At 47.5% G+C, this 25970-nt stretch overlaps 1 protein-coding gene across 1 annotated transcript in view; it reads right to left on the reverse strand.

Moving 5' to 3' along the window:
• Positions 1 to 25970, reverse strand: part of ADCY8 (adenylate cyclase 8) — a 223380-nt gene that overhangs the window by 196194 nt on the left and 1216 nt on the right. The gene's annotated exons all lie outside the window — the stretch shown is intronic.

The raw sequence follows: 25970 nt of genomic DNA on the forward strand, positions 1-25970 counted from the left end.
TAATACCTAACAGCAGGCTGTTTGCAATTTTTTTCACAAACGTGCTTATTCTAACTTTGAATGCTGATTCTGCCACTGCACACAGCTAAGCTGGTTTTACCACTTTAAGACATTGAGACAATTAACCTTCCAGGACTGTCACCGAATCAAAGGAGGTTCCGTGTGAAAAAGCCCCTCAGTGGCACCTGCTAGGCTTACCTGGCAGGTGCCCAGGTCTGTCTGCTTCTGGGATTTGCATCCACGCTCTGCCTTTTACTCGTGGTGGGAAGATGAGACGTTTACTTAACCTCTCGAAGCCTCAGGCTACTCGTGTTGAATGGGGATGATAACTGAACGTACTTCATAGGTTGTTGTGGCGGAGAGAAGTAATTACATAGAACCCTTGACAGAGGATGAGAATTCAATACACGTTAGCTGTTAACTATCAATTGTCAATTTTTTTTCCCTTCTCATCCGGACCATATGTTCCTCTAATGAGGGATTATCTGTCACGCCTAAACCTTTCGGACTTCGTAGCTGTTGTGTCGGTGTCATTTAGTTTGCAAACTGGGCCGCTTTGGAGGTGAAAGGAGACAGGAGTGTATCTGGAGTGTCCCGGGTACACTGCGACATAGGGTGGCCCTACCCATGGCACACACTGCTGGGTTAGGCAGAGGCCAATTGTATAAATCTTCAAGCTATATTCCCGGCCGGTTGCCGAATGAAGAGCAGTCACTTCAATTCACAGCATATATCTGAACAGGCTCTGGGTCTACGTCAAAAAACGAAATAGACTAAATCTCTTCCCCACCCTACGGGGACACAGACAATAAACAAAGATATACAGAATTACTGTATGTCCTGTGCATTGGTAAAAAAAAAAATACGCTATGGAGAGAATTAAAGGTGATAAAGACGAGAAAAGAATGGCCCTTTCTTTTATATGGGGTCAGGAGGGTACCTCTGATAGGCTGTATTTGAGCAGAGACCCCAAAAAGGTAAGCAAATCGTACAGGTATCCAAAGGAACGATGTTGAGTATATATTCCATTATCAAACACATTTATAGCAATTGTCTTGATAAAGGCAAAAGGTAAAAGGTAAAAATAAAGGATGATGAGTAAAATATAAGCTACCCAATGTTATAAAGACTTTAAAAACTCATTTCAGGGCAGCCTGGGGGGCTCGGTCAGTTAAGTGTCTGATTTCAGCTCAGGTCACGATCTCACGGTTCACGAGTGTGAACCCCGCATCGGGTTCTCTCCTGTCAGCGCACAGCCTGCTTTGGACCCTCTCTCTCCCTCTCTCTCTGCCCCCTGCTCTCTCTCAAACATAAATAAACATTTAAAAAAAACCTCATTTCAGGTATGCCTGTTGTCTTCTCTGTAATTTTGGCTGATCCCTGACAACTCATAATCTACGGCTTTATCCAGCTTTTGCCAGGATAAATTAAATTCATTCAATTTAAGTTCAATGAATGAATGAATTGTTAATTAAGTTAAATTAAATCTCTCCTAGTTGCCTGGTGCTTTAGTATACGGGCTGTGGAAGCAAGCACGTTGCCTGGTGCTTTATAAACAAGACGTCATTCCTTCACATGTCAGTACGGGACAAGACACCCACTTCTCAGGTCAGAAGCCCGAGGCTCAGAGACGTGGAAAACTTTCTATGCACTCAGCCAGGGAGCTGGGGCTGGCCCTGAAATGCAGGTCCCAGTTTGCTGGTGTCTGGCCTCTTTTCTCAAGATTCCGCTTATAATACGAACACCTAGATGAGAATCCTGTGTCCCCGAGAGCAGAGAGCAAGACACAGTTTTTGATGGAAATCCATTCTTTCGTTCTGCATCCCACAAATATTTCCCGAGTGCCTAGTACACGCCAGGGACTGTTCTGGACCCCAGGGATTCATTTCCGAAAAACGGACACAATTTCTACCAGTGTGCCCGCCTTCTTGCTGACAGACATAAACAAGAAAACTAAGTAAATTATTTGGGGTGGGAAAAGGTAAAAAGTGATTTTTAAAAAAAATAGAGCTCCGTGGGGCACTTGGGTGGCTCTGTCGGTTAAGCGTCCGACTCTTGATTTCGGCTCAGACCATGATCTCTAGGAGTTTGTGAGTTCGAGCCCTACGCCCTGCTTGGGATCTCTCTCTCCCTTTCTTTCTACCCCTCCCCCTGGTCGTGCTCTCTCTTTTTCTCTCTCCCTCAAAATAAATAAAACTTGAAAAAATAAAGAGCAGGGGGGTGCCTGGCTGGGTGGCTCAGTTAGTTAAGCATCAGGTCATAATCTCATGCTTCATGGGTTCAAGCCCCGCATCGGTCTCTGTGCTGACAGCTCAGAGCCTGGAGCCTGCTTTGGATTCTGTGTCTCCCTCTCTCTGCCCCTCCCCTGCTCACGCTCTGTTTCTGTCGCTTTCAAAACCAAATAAACACTAAAAAAAAAACAAAACAAAAAAATAGAGGAATATAACAGGGGAAGCAAGGTCCGGGGGAGGGGGTGTGTGTGTGCGGGATGTGGTGAGATAGAGAGGTTACTAATGAGAACTCCAGGATAGACGCCGGGACCGAGAAGGTGGCTTTCCTTCCAAAACGTGGAAGAGGAGACGAGTGGATCATGGGGCTCTCTGGGTAAAGAACACTCCAAGCAGAAGGAACAACCAGTGGTACGGCCAGGAGGGTACGCTCAGAGAAGCTCTAGGGGACACCCCCCCCCCAAAAAAAAAGCTGTTGATCCATGTGCTGGAACTGGCAGAATACAAAACCCCATGCAGGCTGCCTCCTGCACTCCTCCTAAAATTTCCTTACCCCCAAGAGTTGCTCTCTTGCCCCCATCCACAATACTGGATAAAAGACACCTGCTTTGATTAGAAGGGGAATTTGGTGGCCTTGAACATCCCTTCCAACTTGGAATGCCAGTGATTTTAAAGGCAAACTAGGGAGAAATCCGAGCTGGATGACTGGAGGCATTCAGATTGGAATCCTTGCTCCCCTCCGGAATCCTTCTTTGGATAATTGTCTTGGCTTTTTAATTGAACTACAGTAAAAAAAACAAAAAAAAAAAAACAAAAAAAAACAAATATGTTTGCATAACTGCTCTTTCTGATCTAGGAAGCAGCAGGTGCTGGTTGCACCGAAGAGCCGCCCCCAATCCTGGCGTCTGTGGGGGCGGCCACCAGGGGTCCCTGTTCTCATCTGTGCCCACCAGGTGGGTCTGACCCCACTGCCCACACAAGGTAGGCGGCTGGAGCCCCAGCACCGTCACAGCCTGTTACTGGTTAATTCCCTTTGCCCATCAGAGTTTTAGAAATGGCAAAAGGGAAGTATCCCATGTAAGAGAAAAAAAAAATCCCCCTAGGAAATGAACTAAGAGAGGAACAGCCCAGGATGGTTGCCTGCCCAGTGTCTGGATATTAAGAAATCTTTCAGGCCTGGGCTTCCTCAAATTTGCCTTCTATATCCGAGTTATTATACCATCTGGTATGCGTTAAGTATCAGAAAACGTTAAGATATAAATTGTGTTACAAATGCCAAGTATTTTCTTTGGTATGAGTGCTCTGAGCAGATAATTCGGACTAAGGGTTGGTTCAAGGGAGAGGGGTGGGCTTTGAAACACACGTTTTCCCTCAATATTTAATCAAAATAGTGACTCAACCTAGTTCCAATATTGCCTCCTCTAATAGCTAGTATTATTTTTTAAAGGTCAAAGAGTATACCCAAAGAAAGAGAGGTAGTTCTTCGTCTGCCTTTATCTTTTGGTGAAATACACCCTCTTGGAGAAGTGATGTTCATATTAAATGTATTCTTCTAGCTTTCAAAGGATTTGGAAACATCAGCGAAGTATATCAAAGGCATGCACTTTATTAATCAAGCCATTTGCTCGTGCTTTGACCTGAGCCAACTGCCTAGGTCAAATTAATGTTTATTTGTTTTTGAGAGACAGAGACAGAGATAGAGACAGAGTGCAAGCCGGGGTGGCCAGAGAGAGAGCACAACGCAGAATCCAAAGCAGGCTCCAGGCTCTGAGCTGTCAGCACAGAGCCCAGCGCGGGGCTCGAACCCACAAACGCAAGGTCACGACCTGAGCCAAAGTCGACACTTAACCAACTGAGCCACCCGGTGCCCCCACAGCCAACTATTTCGGTTTGGCCACGCTACTCTCCCGAGTGGTCGTTTCCTCATTCATAATTACTTACGGAGCACCAGTTATGTGCTAGGCAGTGTTCTAGTGGCTGGAGACATGGCAGTAAATCGCAGAATCAGGGTCTCCGCCCTCACAGTTTGCCCTGCCTCTTGCATAATTCACAGGGGATACTTAGGGGCTACGCGCCGTTCCAAGACTTTACCCGAATCAGCTCTGTGAAAGCTCACACCTTCCTTATGAGATGTATACTTTACCTAGCCCCATTTTACAGATGAAGGAACTGAGGTTTATGGAGGTTGAGTAACTTGTCAGCTCAGAAGCCAATGAGTGGTGGTGTCAGAATCCAAATCCAAGCACTTGGGCTCTGGAATGTGTGTTCTCATTCCCTGGACCAAAACACTTTCTCTTATTTGAGAGGAAATACAGGGCAGTGTATATATTCCCTGAAGACTAAGATCCAGCAAAGGGTTGGGGCACCTGGGTGGCTCAGTCGGTTGAGCGTCCGACTCCAGCTCAGGTCATGATCTCACAGTCCATGAGTTCGAGCCCCGCGTCCGGCTCTGTGCTGATGGCTCGAAGCCTGGAGCCTGGTTTGGATTTAGTGTCTCCCTCTTTCCCTGCCCCTCCCTGCTCATGCTCTGTCTCTTTCTGTCTCAAAAATAAAAAAAAAAATTAAAAAAAATTAAAAGATCCAGCAAAGGGCATGAACGGAGGCACCTCATCTTCGCCCAGTAAAGGTCTAAGTTCATCACGACACCATTTTGTGGGAATCTCCAGATCCTACCCCTGAATTTCAAGTTCACCTGCCACCTCCATGGTGAAGTCTTCCTCAGTCAGAATTAACTTGCCTTCTGGCTCAAAATACTCTGGAGACGTTAGGGACGCTTGTGGGGATGATGAAAGGGGAAAGGAAGGGGAATGGTGGGGACGATGAAGACAACGGTAACGTTGATATTAATGGAAACGGTAATCTGCGCTATCTTAGGCAGCACTGACCTTCTGCAACACACAGTTATGGCAGCTGCTTAGATCGTGTCCACAACAAACATTCTTTTCTACAAATAGGGGTGTTAACATAAGGCAAAGAGCTACTTGGGATGGGAGAAAGCCCCCCATCGTTGGGGCAGTCAAGCAGAATTGGGATAAAAATGTGGTATGAGATTTATAGACTAAATAGGTTAATCCATATCTTACTTTCCTGTATTGTTCTTTACTCTTCCCAGACCCATTCCCAAAATTGAGAAGACAAATGAACAACAGTATGACTCAAAAACCCTCCTCAGTAGTCTATCATGTATCTATCTATCTATCTATCTATCTATCTATGTATCTATCTATCTCTCTGTCTATCTATCTATCTATCATCTATCTATCTATCTATCTAATCCAATATTACTATCAACTTCCTCTTCATAAGGTCCTTTATATCTATTTTGTAACTCGGTCTTAACAAGATCCATTACAAGAAACAAGCAAGAGGATAAGAAGAATTACACGCCGTAAAATTGTTGTTTGTCTCTTTAATGATACCGTATATTTAAAGACTGTGGAAGCCACAAGTATTTTTACCAGAACACAGACTATTAAAAGAAAAGCATCATGCTGGCATAATGATTCTGTGTATGATCACTTGAGTAACAATTTGGCAGGTTCAGTAGGCCATCTTTGCCCGGTAGGATTTCTGTTCAGCTGCTAGTACTGAAAATATTTTATCTGCAAGTTTTAGCCTTATCCAGGAGTTGAGCCACAGAGACCTGGGCCAGAAGCCCACCGGAAGCACTAACCTGAACACTGATCCAAACCAGTGTTATCTCACCTTCCCGGACTATTGACGTCTTTTGTTAGACATCCTCTAGAGAAGCCAGAAGAACCAACAGGCCCTGGACACACCAGCCCCAGCCATTCCCATTCATCCATTCATTCTTAAATGCATATATATCAAACATGGGATGCTGAGAATATTCTGGTGAACAAGCAAACCTGACTCATTCCCATTTTTCACAGTTACTAGCTAGTAGGAAAGACACACACAGAACAAATACTCTCACCACACACACACACACACACACACACACACACGTATGTGTTTTCTAAGAAAAGTAGGAAGGAATCTGAAAATGTAATTAAGTGGTAACCTAAGAGAGGGCAGAGGAAGCTTCCCTGAGAAAGGTTCCCAGAGCCGAGAATGAGGGAAGAGCGCCTCTGGCAAAGGAGGAACAGAAATTCAGAGAGCTCAGAGGCAGGAAAAGACAGGGGTCTTTAGAAGAATTGAATGAAGGTCATGTGATTTGAGGGAGGTGGGGGGGGGGGGAGAAGAATGGCAGATCTAAAGGTGGGTCCCAGGAGGGAGTTCTGCCTTTGTTTTAAGGGCAAGAGGAAGTTACCGACATTTTCTGAAGGATTCTAAGCCACCATCATGAGAAAACCTCCATTCTGGTGACACCGTGGACAGTAGACTGGAAAAGGCTGAAAGTGGATACAGTGAGACTGTTATGATTCAGATGAGGAACAGTGTCTCCTGCACTAAAGCAGGAGGAGCAGAGATGAAAGTGAGTGGGGGGGAGCTGGGTGGCTCAGTTGGTGAAGCTTCCAACTTTGGCTCAGGTTCATGGGTTCGAGCCCCGTGTCGGGCTCTGTGCGGACAGTTCAAAGCCTGGAGTCTGCTTCGCTTTCTGTGTCTCCTCCCTCTCTGCCCCGCTCCTGCTCATGCTCTGTCTCTCAAAAAGAAATAAACGTTAAAAAAAAGTGTGAGTGGGCTTGAGGGTGTTCAGGAGGCAAACTTGTCAGGAACTTGCAACAGACTGGCAGTAGGGGCTGACAGAGGGAGAAGGGACGGGGGTGCCCTTGGGGCTTTCTGGCTCAGTCAGCTGCAAGGATGGATGACAGGCCCCTGGCTTCACTGGGTGGGGGAGGGGGGGGGAGATCCATGAAGAGGGCAAGGACACGGGAGCTGCTGGATGTAAATTTCCAGCACTCTTTTCCGAGATTCAGGAGGTTTCTGGGACTCCTCTCCTTTTTAGAGCCCAATTACTCTACATCTAACCAATTCTTTATAACATCGACACAGTCATAAGCGGGGATCTCAAAAATAATTCAGTTCAACCCCATCCCCTTTGCCCCAAACCCCTGACAATGGGCAGCTGGCCGCTGCTGGGCACCTCCAGGGATGACGTTTCAATCTTGCAAGGCCTGGTGCAATTTCAAAGAGCTATAAATAGGAAAACATCAGTTTGTTCCCTTGAGAAATAGTCCCTCACATCTTCTCCAGCCATAATTATTGCCTGGCATTTATTCCGGTGCTATAGATTATGTATCAGGTGATACAACATCTGATCTGGGTCTTTCTGTTCCCCAAATCTCAACTACTGAGCAAAAAAAAAAATCACAAAATGAAAATGGGTCTCTTTGTCTTAGACAATCACATTGTCAAGTACAAGAGTTGCAATGTTATCTCAAAGAGTAGACAATGTTAGTTTATTGGCTAATACGCCATGAATATATTTTGCAGCCAGGTCTTATTCGGACGCTGTAATTCGGAAGTAAGACAACAGGGGGTTAAATGCATTCAAAGTCTATTTTATGTCACATAAAACAATTCCTGGGGATGAGCAGTCTGGGGCTCGTATAGTGACCCGAGCACTGGCAGTGTGTACTAGGATTCTGATTTCTTTGTGGTTCGCCATCCTGCTCTGTGGTTTCCATCCTTAAGGGCTGCTCATAGTCCAAGATGGCGGGTGGAGGTGCCATTATATCTGCTCACCAGGCAGTAAGGTGGTTAAAGGAGATGGGGTGGGCAAGGAAAGGCAGCCCTCCCAGGTGAATCAGGCGTCTTGTCAAAGCTCTCCGAAACCCTCCAGTAGCGAGTACCTCTATTTTACTGGCTAGCCTCAGATACAAAGGAGGGATGTCTGTGCGCATGTGCTCTACACACACAGAAGAAAGGACGATGGGTACCACCAGCCACCCAGCCGTCTCTGAAACTCGGCTGTAGGGACGCCTGAGTGGCTCAGTCGGTCCTTAACCAACTTCGGCTCAGGTCACGATCTCACAGTTGGTGAGTTTGAGCCCTGCATCCAGCTCTCTGCTGTTAGTGTAGAGCCTGCTCGGGATCCCCTGTCCCCCTCTCTGCCCCTCCACCACTCGTGCGCGCACGCTCTCTTTCCCTCTCAAAAATAGGGGCGCCTGGGTGGCGCAGTCGGTTAAGCGTCCGACTTCAGCCAGGTCACGATCTCGCGGTCCGTGAGTTCGAGCCCCACGTCAGACTCTGGGCTGATGGCTCAGAGCCTGGAGCCTGCTTCCGATTCTGTGTCTCCCTCTCTCTCTGCCCCTCCCCCGTTCATGCTCTCTCTCTCTCTCTGTCCCAAAAATAAATAAAAAAGTTGAAAAAAAATTAAAAATAAACATGTAAAAATGTTTAAATAAAATAAAAGTAAAACACGGCTGTACGCAGAAACCTACCTCAGGCAGACAGGCAATGTCCTCAAACGGCTTATCTTTTTAAAGCATACAAAACAGTATAGTGTAACTCAGAATCACACGGGCAACTAGGTCTAGATTACTTTCAAGAAGCTATTTATTTTGCTAGAAGGGATTTGGGCCCAAAGGGCTGGGTCTGCAGATTTTAATAAATTATATAACGATCCTCTGTTTTTCCTTCTGGTGTAGCCACTAATCCGGTCTTGAAGACAGATGGTGAACTGTGAAGTCATCAAAACTTCACGTTCCTCTGTCTCGGTTTCCTCCCTACATGTTCTACTTTGGGCACATGCACAGAAGGCCAGGTAAGGAAGTGCGCCGTATCTCAAATCTTTATAGTTTCAAGGTATGAAACCCACTGCAGCTGTCTGGAGAGGCCATCCAGGAAGCAACCGGGTGTCAACGCATCAACGTTTCTTTCTTGCCTTCTCGCTCCGGAAATATAAACGACTTGAGGACAGGAAAGGGATCTTTTTCGAAATTGCAGTCCTCAAGTTCAGCACGTTAGACAGTTGAATGAAAGAAACACGCGCTAGTAAATGTGAATATACATTTACTTAAATGGAAGCCTGGCGTGTGCGGGGGGGGGGGGGGGGGGGCGGCGGTGGGAGCCAGGAGGAGCCCATGTATGGCTGGAGCCAAACCAACTTGAGGCTGAATCCTCACTTGGCCACACACATCCTGAGTGACTGAAGCCAAATGAATCTCTGATCCTCAGTTTCTGCATTTTGAAGTGAGGTTACAAGCCAACTACTAGAAGAGGAATACCAGTAGGAGTGGACAGGACGTGTGTGAAACCATATTAACACAGATACCCCCGGGGCTTTGCCAAATCCAAATGTGTTCTGTCCAGTACTGCCTTTTGGAACATCTAAGTTAAGTTCTCAAAACTCGGAGGCCTGGAAGGGGTCTTCTAAAGGAGCGGTTCTCAGATGGTGCTGGGCTGAAGCTTGGTGGTGCCTTGGCCTGTGGGGCAGCAGAAGAATAGCAATGTAGTGAGGAGACAGACAGAGCGGACCTCCCTCCACTCTCCAACAGCACAGTGCCTCTTTACTTTTGTGTTTTATCGCTTAGTCTAGTATGTAAATGGGATTCTGGCTCTGCTGAAACCATTCGTTTATCCCATTTGTTGGGGGAAGTGGGTACTTACTGTGAGTTTTCCTTCTAATTTTACTGTCCGTCGATTCATTTCGCTGTCATTTAGTGGTTGTTTAGTACTGAAATACGTTCGCAGCTTAAATTCTGCCCGTGCGCGTGAAACAAAATAAAGTTTACTGACTAGACCTTAAAATGATCTTCTTGGCCTTTTTCACATTCCAATTATCCTGACCCAAAGTCTTTTTTTGCAGGATGTCAAATGAGCATCTGTTTCCCCCTTCCATAAAATTAGGAAGCGCTTTCCGTAAGGGAAGACTTGAGTGTGGTTATCTGTAGGGAGACGTAGCGGCTGTAGGGTACATGGTGTATCTGTAGGGAGAAGCGCAAGCAACGTTTCTCTTCCTCCCAAGAATGTTCCGAACACGTGGCAAAAGGGTGACTCCGAATGACTGGGTTCTCGTTCGTGAAAGGAACGCGGGAGTGGCAGTAGCCAGAACGTTAGTGGGCATCCTCTCACCCTGGGTGCAGTTTCTGCTCCCAGTGTGCAGGGGTCATTGTCGCTGGGAGTTTCAGGGCCATTTCACTTCCATTTCACTCACCCTGCAGGCAATCAAGGGGCAGAGCTCCGCACCAACCCCAGAGTGAGAAAGCCTGCTACCTGCGGCCACAGCAAGCAGTCCCATCTGAGTTACAGAAGTAACACTACTCCCGCCCCGTGCTTGGTGACCGCCATTTCTCCATTCACGACCTTCACCTTCTTCGGCTCCACTCGTATCGATAAACGGCACAGGCACCGCATTCTCTCCTTGTTGCAGACGAAGGGACCAACGTACAGCAAGATTAAGTGAGTTCCTCCAGGCCCTGGTGTCGGTTCCCTGGGGTCTGCAGACGAAGAAGACGGAAGCACAAAAGCCAGCCTCCCAGTTACGGATCTTCAGCCGGCTAAGTGCCCGGTTCAGTTGCTTTTGGGTAGTTCGGACATAAAATGGCTTGTTGATCACAGCGGACATGCACATTCTGAAAAAGCCAGATAGGCGATTCTGACAAGCACCACAAAGTCACTAATTAAATATTCACAAGGAACAATTGCCTGTCAATTAAAGAGCCCAGCCACTATTCCCTTTGAAACAAATCGAATCACCAACGTGACGATTTTACAACTCATGGTGTCAACGCAATTAAACCACCAGCAGAAATTAAATATTAAACACCACCTAATAAGTAATTCTCTCTGTATTTGCTAAATCGTTATTCGTCCTATTTTTCTTCCTTCTCAGAGGTCAGAGGCCTCAGCAAGCTATGTTTTCTATGTCAATTGCTTTATCTGATCCTGGGAGCCAGATAAACCAGGAAAGCAGATACATATCCCCAGATTCTCATTCTCTGTAACTCAGGGGAATAAAAATTTTACAGCTGGGCGGAGCCTCAAAAATCATTCCATGCTGACAGAATTTTAGAGCTGTGAGGAATTCGAGGCCAAGGCAGGTGGATTGGTCCGTACAAAGTTGAACCACGCTGGGTATAAAATCGGAGGTCAGTCTTTTGACGACCGTTAGGATGCTATTTTCAATACAACGTGTATTCCTCTGGTGCCACAAAGCTCTAACATTGCTATAAGCATTGCTACCATTTGGAATACAAATCTCATTTGTCCTCTTCTTTATCACTTTTAACTCACTGCCTCTGAAACTAGCCGCGTTAATTGAGATAAAGTGGCCTTCAATGGCCATCAAATCCAGGGGTAGTTTTGAAATGAGACAGATGTGGCTTAGAATCCCTCATTAGCGGGATGACCAAGGGGAAATGATGTAATACTCCGAGCTCCGCATTCTCAGCTATGAGAAGGGAAGCAGCAATGCTCATGCTAAGAGGACTGTTCAGGCATTTATTCAGCAAGTCTCTGCTGCGAGACTCCCTCGCGGTGTGCCAATGTCTTGTCCAGGGACATACAAAAGGACAGAGCCTGTCCTCAAAGAGCACATGTTTTAACAGTAGAAACAAATAAAGACACCATAATTCCAGGTTCACCTGCCAACTTCTATTCCTCTCTCAGGTCTTAATTAAGAATAATTTCCAGGGGTGCCTGGGTGGCTCAGTCAGTTAAGCGTCTGACTTTGGCTCAGGTCATGATCTTGCGGTTTGTGAGTTTGAGCCCCACGTTGGGCGCCATGCTGACAAGCTCGGAGCCCAGAGTCTGCTTTGGATTCTGTGTTTCCCTCTCTCCCTGCCCCCGCCCCCCCCCACCAGCTCTCTCTCTCTCTCTCTCTCTCTCAAGAATAAATCAACTTTGTCCCCAGGATGCCTTAGTAGCTTCAACAGAGCCTGGTGTTGAACCATGTCACCTGGCTTAAAAGTACTTAACTCCGTTTGAAATTATTCATGGATTTAGGTCATTATTTGATGGATGGCTGTCTCTCGCTCTAGATGAGAACCCATGTAATAGCAGGATCATGGATTTTTGTCCTTACCACAATATCTCTACTGCTTGTGCCCCGCACGCAGTGGCACTCCATAAACATTCGATGTATGAAGGACTAAAGAGAAGTATGAACTTGTAAATGATGGAGGGACGTAAGGGGAATGAGGAGAGTCCCGGGGTCAGTGGGCTCCACCAGTGGAGTGTCTGGGCAACCACTGCAGAGAAGGTGGGGTCTGTGCTGAATTCTTTTTATCACTATTAATTTTTTTTTTATTTGAGAGAGAAAGAGAGAGAGAATGCACACATGAGCAGGGAGAGGGGACGGAGAGAGAGAAAGAGAGAGACTACCTTAAGCCGTCTCCATGCTCAGCACGGAGCCCCACACAGGGCTCAATCCCATGACCCTGGGATCGTGACCTGAGCTGAAACCAAGAATGAGACGCCCAACTGGCTGAGCCACCCAGGTGCCAAATGCTAAAGCCTTTCTCCCCAGACTGGATGTACCGACTGGCAGCATGTAGCACCTGGGCCCTGACGAGGGATGCGGAATGTTGGGACCCCCTTCCCAACTCCAAAGGCTGTACCAAGACCTCCAGGTGATCTTCATGCACGTTAAAGTCTGCAAGCATAGGTCTACTGCACACAGGTGTTTAGAAAGGTCAAGCCTGGGAAAGGACTCCTCAGGGCCAAGGACTCCATGAAAAAGGTAGTCGGTCCTGAAAATTAAGTTACCAGAGAGAATAAAACGTGTTGTGCAAGGTTGTGCACCCGCCCCAACCTAAATACTCCAAATACTCCAGGGATACTTCATTTCTTCAGCAACCTTCCGGGCTGTTGTTATTATTCTCGTTTTACAGCTAAAGAAAGTGAGATGAAGAAAGATTAAGACCCTTATTGGTATTATAAAATTACCAATGGCCATCAGTCCCAGGCGGTTTGAGCCCTCATCCTTCACTGGGCTCACAACTCCAGGGCCCTCCCGTGATACGTGAACGCCTGGCTCATAGCAACCCTCGATACCTGTACTTCCCACTGAAAGAGTCATACTTGAAAGACCATTTATCTTTTCATCAAACGTAGAGTATCTGCTTACCCTTCCTCCCTTAAACACCTCATCTGAGCTCCGGTCCCCCAAATCAAACACGCAAACGTGATTGATTCTCCGAACAAATAAAATGCCCTTGGTTCTGAAGCTGGCATGTGTCTCGGAGGAGGGGCACGGGGGAGGTTTCCTGGAGCTGGTGACCCCTGGGTGAATACTGGCAGACAAGGAAGGGCCAAGAAGACAGAAGAGCTGCCCCAGGATGCAGATGCAGGAGTAAGCCAGCGCCAGGAAACTGGGGATGGGTTCACCCGTGGAACGCCCCCGTGGGCACGAATGGTGAGAACACTCGCATTTTGTGAGAAGCCTACTCCGTGGTGTATGGGGGTGGCGTGGAGAAGCACAGGGAAATCACTGGGTTGAGTAATCGTGGGGGCTTCCCTGGAACAGTAAGGAGGAGGAGGACGGAGAGCTACGGACAGAGCCCAGTAATGGAAGAAAAAACCATCAGGATTTCACGTGGATGTTGGGTGGGAGGGAGTCAACTTTTGATTTGCTGACGTTGAGCTGCCTGTAAGACCCTTAAATAGAGGTGCCCAGCAGACCACTAGATGGCCTGGTCTTAAACTTAGCCAAGAAAGCTAGGCTAGAGATCCAGATTTAGGAGTAAGCAGCACATCGATCCATGGTCAGTAATGGATGGAGGGAATGACTGGCCAGGGTTGGGGGGGGGATCGTGTGTGGAGTGAGGTAATGAAACACGTGGCCTGGCAATTTAAGGAAGCCCAACATTAAAGACGTGAACCAAAGCATCTGAGAAGGAAGAGAAAGAAAAGCAGCACTAGACTATGTCACCGAGATACAATCATGACTCAGGTACAACCCCTGCCTCCATGAAGCTCACAGCCCAGCTGGCGAGACACCTGGGGACCAACAGCAGCACTGTGTGGCAGGGCAGGTGGGCAGGGGAAGGGCGATGCGGTCAGCAGAGGAGGAGTGTCTAACTTGGTCTGGGGCACTGGGAACCGTTCATGATCCTGTATTTCTTGCCACTACTCACAAAACTCTCTTGGGTATAGAGATACTTGTGGCCGAAGAAGCCAAGGCCGTTTGGCCAAAGTCACCATAAAACCATCATGGCAAACACAGGATGAGAATTTGTGGTTTCTAGGTTTTTAAGGAAATGCATTTACATGGTTTCAAAAATACCTCTAACTGCCCAATGACATAGCTCAGAGTTCGTCTCTGGCTGAAATGACGTGGGCAGGGCCCCAACGGCTGCTTATGACGCCGTTACTCACTTGGGAAAAGGCAAGGGCTGTATCTGTCTCTTCAATAGGGAAGGGGAGGGGCTCTGTCCATTGGACACTGTTTTGGCAATGAACCCATTCTCACATGAGCTGCCCACCACCAACAGGCAAGGTAGGAAAAGCTCACCCAAGTGATGAGGAGAGTCCAACTTTGAACTTAAAAGGAAACAAGATTTCTGTTCTTGATTCTGACTTAGTTTCATGAACTAGTCGAAAAAGGGACCAAGTGGGATAATTCCGAAAATGGAAGACTTAACTCATGACCTTTTGGGGACTTCATGAGGACTGTTTTAGTTAATTGCATGGGGTTCCCATATCTAAAATCAGGCTTGATTTTGCTGTGAGGCAGCCTATAGATAAACTGATGCATTAGGGGGCAAACTGGCCTTTCTGTGAGAGGTTTTAAGCCAAGGGGAACTAAGGGCAGTCTAAGCAATTATCTGTTCACCGTGCTTCTCGAAGTCAGCCAGTTGTGTGCAACGCCTTCCCCTTACGAGTGAGGGAGACCAACCCTGCTGGTGTGGAATGCCAGAAATGAGGTCTGAACATGGGAGTGCGTCTCGTCCACAGCTATACCTATATCAAGCCAGAAGGTGAACATTCACTGGAGACCAGAAGTCAGGTCGTAGAAGAGATTTGGGGTGTGTCACAAGGAAAACCCGAGCAAGGTCTCGGTGTGTGGATTCAGAGCCAGGGTGCTAAAGAACCAGGAAGGAAGTGAGTGAGCAGGTGAGCCCCGTGTTGGACTCTCCTTTGTATGGCTGGCCCCGACCCATTTACAATTTTCACAAACGGACAAACGCTTAATAGGATGTCTACAGTGCATTGCTTCCCCCGCCCTGTTCTCCTTTCCTCTTTCTTTTTTGACTTAAATGATCACTTTGCTTTTTCCTCATGTTACCTGCCTCAACTTTCTAAAACACTAGCCTAGCAGAATCTCAGCTTGGGGCTTTCAGCCCAAATCACTTCAGAAGGGGAGAACTTCTGATGTGTTTTCTGGTTTCTCATTGGCCTTCTCTTCTCTCCTCTCTCTTAGAGAAACTAATCTGTCTTCTCTCGCTGGTTACTCACTCCCCGTTGGTAACTACATGATTTGGCGTGGAGGGGGTCAGGGGAAAGGAGATGGTCATGCAACTTTCGTTCATCCCACTCTTTTAAATGTACGGTACTCGGAACTGCCCAAGTGCGATGCTACATGCTGGGAACAGAGAAATGAGGAAGACGCAACCCTTGACCTCAAGGGGCTCACGGGGAACGTTAGGACATTGCTCTGATAGGGGAAAAGGGCAAGGTGTAGCAGTGCACCGAGGAGAAGGAGCTGAGCTCTGACTAAGCTCTTCGTCTGCCTACCTGTGTGTGAGGGGGCGCGGCGGGGGGTTTCCTGGAGATGCTCAGTTTGCGGCTGGGGTCACTGTGCACACAGACCGGCTGGGGGTGCCCTGAGCTGCATACCAGCCTGACCCTCCCCAGCATGAAGCAGACATGCCCTTGTGCCACGTCTTCTGGTCCAGGCTTAGGGTGCATTCAGTTTGTGGTTAGGTAATACTCAAATAACTGAAAAAAAAAACCTAAGGGGCACCTGGGTCAATGGCTCGGGTCAGTTGAGTGCCCGACTCTTGATTCAGGCTCAGGTCATGAACTTGCGGTCTGTGGGACCAAGCCCCAAGTCAGGCTCTGCGCCGAGCATGGAACCTGCTTGGGATCCTCTCTCTCTTTCCCTCTGCCTCTCCCCTATTCACACCCTCTCTCAAAATAAATTAATAGACTTAAAAAAAAAGCCCAAGACTCGCCTTTCCATGAAGTATTTACCGAATGCTGCGTTCCCGACATGTTCTAAGAACCAGGTACAAACCTCCCGACCTCCACACCAGTCACAAACTCCCTCCCAAATTCCGTTCAAGCATCGGTCTCATGTCAGCAACAACCTTGACTGTCCCCTACACAGCCGCGCCCCAGAACCGAGAACCCAACAGGCAGTCAACAAATACTTGTTGAACTATTTACCTATTCAATCCTCATTCTCCCCTTCTTCCTACGCGATGCCGAGTTTTTGAGATGTGGTCAAATCTATTTTTGCTGTCCTCTCTGGCTGATGGAGTGGCTATGTGTCAGGATTCGGGTCCCCACAATGTAAGCAGATGTCATTGGGCACGGAGCCCAGAGGAGCTCCTCGAAGGGCAGCCCGTTCAGCTGGCAAATGCCCATGGGCCATCTTAGCCTTCTGCCTTTTGCCCTCTCCTTTTTCTTGCCTGCGAAGAGGCCATGGCAGCTTGGAGATGAAAACCAATGGCTTTCAACCGACTGTAAGGAAGACTCGTGGTATGGAGTCTACCACAGGCCATCCCTGATGGACTGCTGTACAACTTTCCCTTGAAGAATCCCCACGACAGGGAGCTCATTACTTCGCAAAGCAGCATCTGGGCAGGTCTCTCTGATACAGAATCTCGCCTTTAGATGAACCAAATCTCTCACACTACACAGACCATCGATGGGTCCTTATTCTGTCCCAGAGGAGACACGTAAAATAACCTCTCTTCACCATGGCAGCACCCTAAATATCTGAGAGTGCCCACCCTATCTCTTCCACATCCCTGTATCCCTAGGCTTCCGAGGGTTCTTCCTTTTTTTCTTGGTCTTGTTCTGTTAAAGTTTTCATGCTGCGTTTCTTCTTCTTCCCGTGTTCAGAGTTAAAGAGATACATACATTTCAATTATGCACTTCCTAATCCTTGGTAGCCTCCATTTTGTAAGCCATCATGGGTATTCACCATGGAACCACAAAAAGGAAAAAATGAAAGAACATTCTGGAATGATTTACTCCAGTCAACTGGAAAGCTGGCTACACAATGAAGTGGTTACAGTTCTTTCTTCATGCGGAAATTTTATGCTGGTACGCACTCTACATAGAGACGGCAGCTTTAAAAATTTACTCCCCCCCGAACCCACATTACTGGGATTTAATTTCACATCGAGCTCATGTCCTCACTATGTAGAATGTTATCATTTCCTGCTTTAGGAGAATTTTGGGTTTCAAGGACATGCTGGCAGATAAGGCAGGAAACGGGATAGAAAGGAGAGAAAACCCCAGTAGCTAAGGAATGTGTAAGATGCCGCACGTATTAAAACACACGATCCAGGGGTGCCTGGGTGGCTCAGTCGGTTGGGCGGCCGACTTCAGCTCTCAGGTCATGATCTCGCGGTCCGTGAGTTCGAGCCCCGCAGAGGGCTCTGTGCTGACAGCTCGGAGCCTGGAGCCTGTTTCAGATTCTGTGTCTCCCTCTCTCTGGCCCTCCCCCGTTCATGCTCTGTCTCTCTCTGTCTCAAAAATAAATAAACGTTGGGGCACCTGGGTGGCGCAGTCGGTTGAGCGTCCGACTTCAGCCAGGTCACGATCTCGCAGTCCGTGAGTTCGAGCCCCGCGTCAGGCTCTGGGCTGACGGCTCAGAGCCTGCAGCCTGTTTCCGATTCTGTGTCTCCCTCTCTCTCTGCCCCTCCCCCGTTCATGCTCTGTCTCTCTCTGTCCCAAAAATAAATAAAAACGTTGAAAAAACAAATTAAAAAAATAAATAAATAAATAAACGTTAAAAAAAATTTGTTTTTAATAAAAAAAATAAATAAATAAAACACACGATCCAGATTAATGAAATCCAAATATCGATCACAGATGTCAAAGGAACAAGGACCACACTGAGTTATAACCCCAGTTCACCGGTCGAACTTGCATTTACTGGTAGCGTGGTTTTTCTTCCTACCGGGGCTGTGGGGCCTCCGCGGCCTCCCTCGAAATGTCTGGCCCCTCAGTGCTTAATTAATCTACCTTATGCTTCCTCTACCCTGCGGGGCTGACTGTAACATCTTGCAGTGAGAAAAGCTGGCTTCTAAGTGCTACTTAAGTGACCTGCCTTCTTAAAACAGTCCTTCATACACAAAACACACATGATATGACTTGAGTGTGTAAATCCAATTACGCATCCCGGGGACGCGCAGGGCAGAGGTCCTGGCTTCTGCGTCTCCGCTGTGCCAGCTGGGCCAGGCAGCGTCCCTGCCCTCGGGCCCCGAGAAATGCCAGGGAAGGAATGATCTACAGAAGCCATCCTCCTGCTAACTAAGGTTCAAACCCCTCCACCACCGCAACCTGCCAACCTTCAGGTTCCGTTACCTTGATGTCCAGCCCAGAGAAAGCCCAGGACGCGCTTCAAAAGCAATTCATCAGGTGAACGGGTACGCTGTCCAACAGAAGACGTGGCCCTGCTGGTTTCTTGAAGAATTAACACTGGGCCGATTTGCGGGTAAGAGGAAAGCTTTGAAAGGAGTGTCGTGGGTACCTCTCATGCTCCGAAAACAAACACACGTAGGATCAGCTAAGAGAGATCTGCTTGTGAAGTGAATAAATTGGCCTCCCCAGAAATATTTAGACAGCAGTGAAATGTCACGTCAGCATGATTACACGTTACCAGCGGCACTGAATATGGGCTATGCTTTTTTTTTTTTTAACCTTTCCTTTTTATGCTTGGTTTCACTTCTTTCTGATGAGCGCTTACGGCGCCATCAATCATCAAGGTGTAAATATGACTAATGCATTTGTCCTACTTAGCATATGACATTGCAATAGCTCCTCCAGAAGGAACGTCCTCCCAGACTTCCCAGTTTTGATCTAATTACGCCCTGACCCACTGATACCAGTCAGGTGACATTACCAGATAGGAAGGAAAACAAATTCCTAATTCAATCTTGCAAAGCACACGCTTTACGATCGTTTTTACAACTCTCCCTAAAAACACAGGCACCAAGCCTATTAGCAACTCAAGAGCCAAGAGGGTGGGGTCCAGGCCAGGGATGAAGGGATTTCACAGGTCATTCCAGCAGCCATTAAAAATATCCTTTGTAAAGCCTACGTTTCCATCACACACAAAACCTCCCAAAAAACCCCACAAAAAAAACAAAAAAACAGAAGGGCAGGATTGAGGGAAGGAGTGAGGAAGGGAGGGAGGGAGAGAGGAAGGGAGGGAGGGAGGGAGACAGGAAGGGAAGGAAGGGGGGAGGGAGGGAGGAAGGAAGAAAGCTAAGAAGGATGGAAGGAAGGAAGGAAGGGAGGAAGGGAGGGAGGGAGGGAGGGAGGGAGACAGGAAGGGAAGGAAGGGGGCAGGGAGGGAGGAAGGAAGGAAGGAAGAGAGGGAGGAAGGGAGGGAGGAAGGGAGGGAGGGAGGAAGGGAGGGAGGGAGGGAGGAAGGGAGGGAGGGAGGGAGGGAGACAGGAAGGGAAGGAAGGGGGGAGGGAGGGAGGAAGGAAGGAAACTAGGAAGGAAGGAAGGAAGGAAGGAAGGAAGGGAGGAAGGGAGGGAGGGAGGGAGGAAGGGAGGGAGGGAGGAAGGGAGGGAGGAAGGGAGGGAGGAAGGGAGGGAGGAAGGGAGGGAGGGAGGAAGGGAGGAAGGGAGGGAGGGAGGAAGGGAGGGAGGAAGGGAGGGAGGGAGGGAGGAAGGAAGGGGGGAGGGAGGGAGGAAGGAAGGAAACTAGGAAGGAAGGAAGGAAGGGAGGGAGGAAGGGAGGGAGGAAGGGAGGGAGACAGGAAGGGAAGGAATGGAGGAGGGAGGAAGGAAGGAAGGGAGGAAGCTAGGAAGGAAGGAAGGAAGGAAGGAAGGAAGGAAGGAAAGAAGGATGGAAGGGAGGAAGGGAGGGAGGAAGGAAGGGAGGGAGGGAGGGAGGAAGGGAGGAAGGGAGAGAGGAAGGGAGGGAGGGAGGGAGGGAGACAGGAAGGGAAGGAAGGGGGAGGGAGGGAGGAAGGAAGGAAGCTAGGAAGGAAGGAAGGAAGGAAGGAAGGATGGAAGGGAGGAAGAGAGGGAGGAAGCAAGGAAGGAAGGAAGGATGGAAGGAAGGAAGGATGGAAGGGAGGAAGGGAGGGAGGAAGGAAGGGAGGGAGGGAGGGAGGAAGGGAGGAAGCTAGGAAGGATAGAAGGAGGAAGGAAGGAAGGAAAGAAGGAAGGAAGGAAGGAAGGAAGGAAGGAAGGAAGCGAGGGAGGGAGGAAGGGAGGGAGGAAGGGAGGGAGGGAGGGAGGGAGGGAGGGAGGGAGGGAGACAGGAAGGGAAGGAAGGGGGAGGGAGGGAGGGAGGGAGGGAGGAAGGAAGGAAACTAGGAAGGATGGAAGGAAGGAAGGAAGGAAGGAAGGGAGGGAGGAAGGGAGGGAGGGAGGAAGGGAGGGGGGGAGGGAGGGAGGGAGGGAGGCAGGAAGGGAAGGAATGGAGGAGGGAGGGAGGAAGGAAGGAAGCTAGGAAGGATGGAAGGAAGGAAGGAAGGAAGGGAGGAAGCTAGGAAGGAACGAAGGAAGGATGGAAGGGAGGAAGGGAGGGAGGAAGCTAGGAAGGAAGGAAGGAAGGAAGGAAGGAAAGAAGGATGGAAGGGAGGAAGGGAGGGAGGAGGGAAGGGAGGGAGGGAGGGAGGGAGGGAGGGAGGAAGGGAGGAAACCATAAAGGCTGGATGGTCTCTGGGCATTTTTCACAAGAAAGAAAGAGTAATATTTCCATTTCCTGGCAAGAGGAACCTCCTGGGAATGGTGACAGTCAAATTTGTATCTGAAAGACATTTTCTCAGACACGCCGGGACACTGTAATTATTTTTTTAAGCCTATATGAATTTGCTTAAGGAAAATGTACAGAAATGGAGGTATCTGGGGTTTTAAAAAATGCACACTATAACTAGCAAGGTGCATTAAATAGATAATTTAATGGGCACTTTGTGCGTTTTGAAGTGAGCGCTCTCCTCGGTACTGGATACCAAATTAGGAGGATTTAAATTGCAATGTCATTTGCTGTATGTTAAGTAGTCGTACAGTTCCCTTGATTTGATTTGAGTTAGCAGAGTTAGACAAAGAGCACAGAATATACACGTATGGGTAAATTTTACAAAAGGGGGGAGAGATCTCGGTAATTCCATTCTACTGACTTGACGTTTACCCTGCACTCAATCCTTCAAATCATCAGAAGTGCATTGTAAAGCACTCACAAAGCCTGCTTGTCACCTGACCCCTACCTGCTCACACCATCAGCCACCAACTTACCCAGTACAAACACTGCATTTCCTCCCAAAGGGTTTTTTAAAGGCCAGATGGAAGCCAGAGGCTCTGGTTATTAGTCAAGTTGAACAATCACGATTTAATTAGTACTTTTCTGGCTCCGGCTTCTACTGTGTGATGGGATCTGTGTGAGACAGGAAAGAAAATGCAGCCCAGAAATTCAGATCTCAGGGCATGACCTTGAGCACTCACTAACCTGGCTGCTTTGGCTCCGAGACTTATCTTGGAGGAATCACCTTTTCTCTGACACTTCGGCTTATCTACCTTGCCAGGAGGTACAGAAGACTAATTAGACACTAGCTTTAACATTTCAGAATCCCCAAGAGGAAACATGATGCAGCAGTCATTCTGGTTAAATATTGCTGCCTCTCTATTTTCCAATAACTAAATGATCTTCACCATTTTATCGCTAATGAGCTGAAGAATGAGAACAAGAGGAGTTTCAAATGTTAGCTAGCTCGTATTATCGTCACCAGCAATTAAAATAGAGTAAAATGCACATTACGGCAACAGTCCTTAGAAATGTACTCACCCCACGGAAGCACCTAGCAAGGATAACCTTATTATTAATGTTTTATTTATACAGATCGTATTATTTTGTAACAGACGGTTAGATGAATAAAGTGAACAAGCAGGACGAACCATTTGTTTAAGATGGGGACAAAAACCGTGTCGTATCTGGACAAAGACACTACTGGCAGTGACCTGATTCACATACGTGAAGCCATGAACTTGAGGTGGATGAGGCGTCCCGAGGAAGGAATAATCGCAGCCCCCGTGTTAACCTATAACTGAGCTCCGTCAGGGTGGATGGACAAGGAACCCTTTGAACTGAGCTTTGAACCTTCCGAACGTTCCTTCGTATTTCTAATGTCGCTTGAGACCTAGAACGTATACAGGTGATCCTGTCTGCCACGGACAATAACCTTTCCGTTTGGGTGGGAAGTCCGTGACTCCAGTCTAACAGTTCACTGAATGGAGAAAACACAAACGACCTCTGTGCTCATGGCAAAGACCCCCCCCTCCCCCCAGAGTGGCCCTTTTCAGGTTCCATCCTGTATCCACAGTGGAAAGCACAGGATGATCTAGAAGAACACAAAACCCTGTCTCTTCACAGAGAATTTCTGCAGAGATTTGCAGCTTGGTGGTTCCCCTGTCGAGCCACAGATGTACTTTCCATCCGGAGGAAAAGAACAGAAACACATTCTCATAGCTTGGATTAAGGGAAGGCAACCATTGACTCATTTGTTACTTTTGAAAATGGCACGTTCAGTAAGTGAAACAGTTGCCGAGGTGTGTTGACTTTACACTCTCGTGGAGCTTCTCGCTTCTTGAAAATGCTAAGTTTAAATGTGAGCCATCCTCTAACGGGAATCAAGATTAATGTGGAGAAAGAAGCTATCCCAGGGCGTGTGGCCTTCAGTTGACAAGTTTGTATGCAGCGGAGCAAGATGATGGGCCAGCTGCAAAGAGCCTGTGCTCAGAGGTTCAGTTATTTTCCCCTCATGACTTCCTTCTGGCTTTCTTCAGTAACTGTTCTTGGTGCTATAGGGGGCATTGCCCTCTTGAGTAGCGACACAGGCACGCCTCAGTCTGGAGTCAGTTTGAAATGTGTGTTTGGAGGGAACCCCCCCTCAGAGGGTTTCGGCTTTAGAGCCAGATCTGAATCGTGTTCTTGCCACGTGTTAAACTCATCATCTTTGGGATGTCTCTTGAAAGTTCTTAAGGATGTGTTATTTCTTCTCTGAAATGAAAACGAAGGGTACGTCTGTCTGCCATCATTAGATGTGATGACGTACGTGAGTTACGTGTAGTTATGTTAGCTACATGTAAAATAGCATACAAGTCTGAAAGCTTCTCATTGTGGTTTGACTTCTCCAAAGGGGTTTACGTGGAAACGACCACCTTATACACATACAACTTCCACGTGTTTGTGCACGTAGAAAGTTTCACCAGCACAACATCAGGGGGCTTGGATAGTTTATAGTATTGCCTTTACAATGGACCGTCTCGTTCATCCAGTGTCTGTGCTGAGTGCCTACTATGTGCTTGGCATTTTTCGAGGTGCTGAGGATAAATGGGTAAACACATAGGTGTCTGTGCTCTTAGGTGCTGTTTACATTCCTTTGGGGTTGGGGGAGGAAACACCGTAAATATAAGCAAATAAGATAATTTCAGGCGGTGAACGTGCTCAGGAGGAAACAAAACAAGTAACACACTAGGGAATACCACGTGAACCCAGTCCAGAATCACGTGAACGGTTCAGCCGTGTGAAAACCTGGGAAAAATTATTCTAGGCAGCTGTCACTAAGGCTGAGAAGTGGGAAGGAGCTCAGGATCCCTGAAAGACACAAAAGGTACTGTGCGTTTGGAGCCTGAGGAGGAGAAGAAAAGGAAATATAATTAGAGAGGGAAGGAGCAACCACCTTGTAAGGGGACCAAGTGACCATGTAAGGAGTTAAGATGTTATTCTAATTGCTATACGATGTTGGGCGGTTTTGAGCATGAGTCGTATATTCCCCATCTGGGAAACCTAAACAGTACCTATCGAAAAATCAGATTTTTTTTTTTTTAAGTGACGATTTCTCTACCTCACCCGCCTGCAAGATCTAGGAAAGAAGCTTAGACCTCTAGAGGGCGCCAAAGGAAAACATTTTGTAGCCAAAGCCACAAAGGTCTTTTCAGCACCTACAAGGAGAGGAGAGCGCTTGGGCTGTTCCCTCCAAGTCTGGTAAAAGAGGAGTCCGCTTGGGAAACTCATCCATCCACCATTCCTACCCAAACATAAAGTCGAATGAGCTTGGTTTGCATGTACCGGGACCTTGGCTTTCAAGCGAAGCACTGTTTTACCATGGGATGGGAGTGGGAAGACATTTGGGGGTTATTTTTAATCTTCTTCCATCTGCTAGTAGTTGAGTAGAACATAAAACAAATATGAAGCCAAAATTTACTTTCTGGATTCATTTGGCAAGCAAAATGTCTCTATACTTAGAACTTTGAAAATATTCATCACTTGCCACTTGGGATGTGTTATTCTAAATACTATTCCAAACTTACTTGATGGGAGTCTTTTCACAAGGAGTACTAAGGAAGGCTACTGCATGGGAAGCCGGGGGTTACGATCAGTGGGATTTTCTGCAAATGAGCAAATACCTATGATACAGGAGACCCTTTATCACGTGTGAATGCTAAAAGCTGGTGGTGATTTTGAGAAGACGTTCATTATTGTCTTTACTAAGGACAAGTTCAGCTGGTCGGCCCTTACTCACAGAGGCTCTCATCTCCCCATTTCGTGCTGGATGATCACAGCCAAGTACTTTATATACTCTTTGCTTTACCCAGGGAGACTTCAAAAAACACTGAAAAAGCAGCCGACCAAATAAGTAACCTGAGCAAATGGATACAGAGCCATCAGAGAAGACAGAGAATCCCAAATCAACTAGAAGCCCCAGAAGGTCACTGATGAGTAAAGCACTCTATAGGTGCTAGCACTCCAGAAAGCATGAGCAAGTTTTGGAGGTGTTGTACCTGGTTATTCGATGGTATATTTCAACCCAGCCAGAAGGAAGAGGAGTTTTTAAGCTTCCAATTGAGCTAAGTGACATAGAGGTTGAACCTGCAACAGGAACACGAATACGAAGCAGGTGCGTGTCCAAGAACCTGTCGGCCTTCTATTTGGAAACACTTCAGCTGACATGTTGCCCTCATTTTTATGGAGAAGCTCTTGCTTCTCAAATTCAGTCTCTTGCTACCTACCAGATACGCAGCAAAGAAAGTGCCAGACCATTTATTATCTATTAATCTATTATTAATGGACTTAAACAATAAAGTCACTATCTACCTTCTCCTTCACAGACAATGGGGAACTCTGTTCCCAGAAACACATCCATATTTAACGAGAAAGACAGGAAGAAAGGAAGAAAAGAGACAGAGTCAGGTCCGCCTGAGTATTTCAGACCACCTAGAGCGACATGCCCTTTATCAATTGAACAAAACTTGCGATCTTTGCCGAAGACACTCCCCACCCACCCTACCAGCCCCAAATGAGGCTGATCTACGCAAAGCACTGGGTTTGGATGCCATAATAAAAGAGAAGATATCATGTGAGATCTCCAAGGCAATAAAGAATTCCCAAGTAAAATACGTTATCAGGGGACTGTCTGAAGGACTATAGGACACATAAAGGTCCCCACCAGCAATCAGTGTCCAACAAATGCTGCTTCCTTTAAGAATTGAGGGTTTGTGGCAGAAATACACAGAAACCCAAATCTGAATCCAGAGTCTCTTACAACACCCTCTGGACACTCTTGTGAGGACAGCTGTTAAGGGATGGGTCACCTTCTAAACAGGGGTGTTTTTCCTCCCCCTTGGGTCTCCTGCTCCCTAGACTACAGACCCCGAGGGACATTTGCAGAGCAGGAAGAAGGCTGTTTCTTAGCTGAT

Source organism: Prionailurus viverrinus, chromosome F2 (assembly GCF_022837055.1).
Source record: "Prionailurus viverrinus isolate Anna chromosome F2, UM_Priviv_1.0, whole genome shotgun sequence".
Classification (NCBI taxonomy): domain Eukaryota; kingdom Metazoa; phylum Chordata; class Mammalia; order Carnivora; family Felidae; genus Prionailurus; species Prionailurus viverrinus.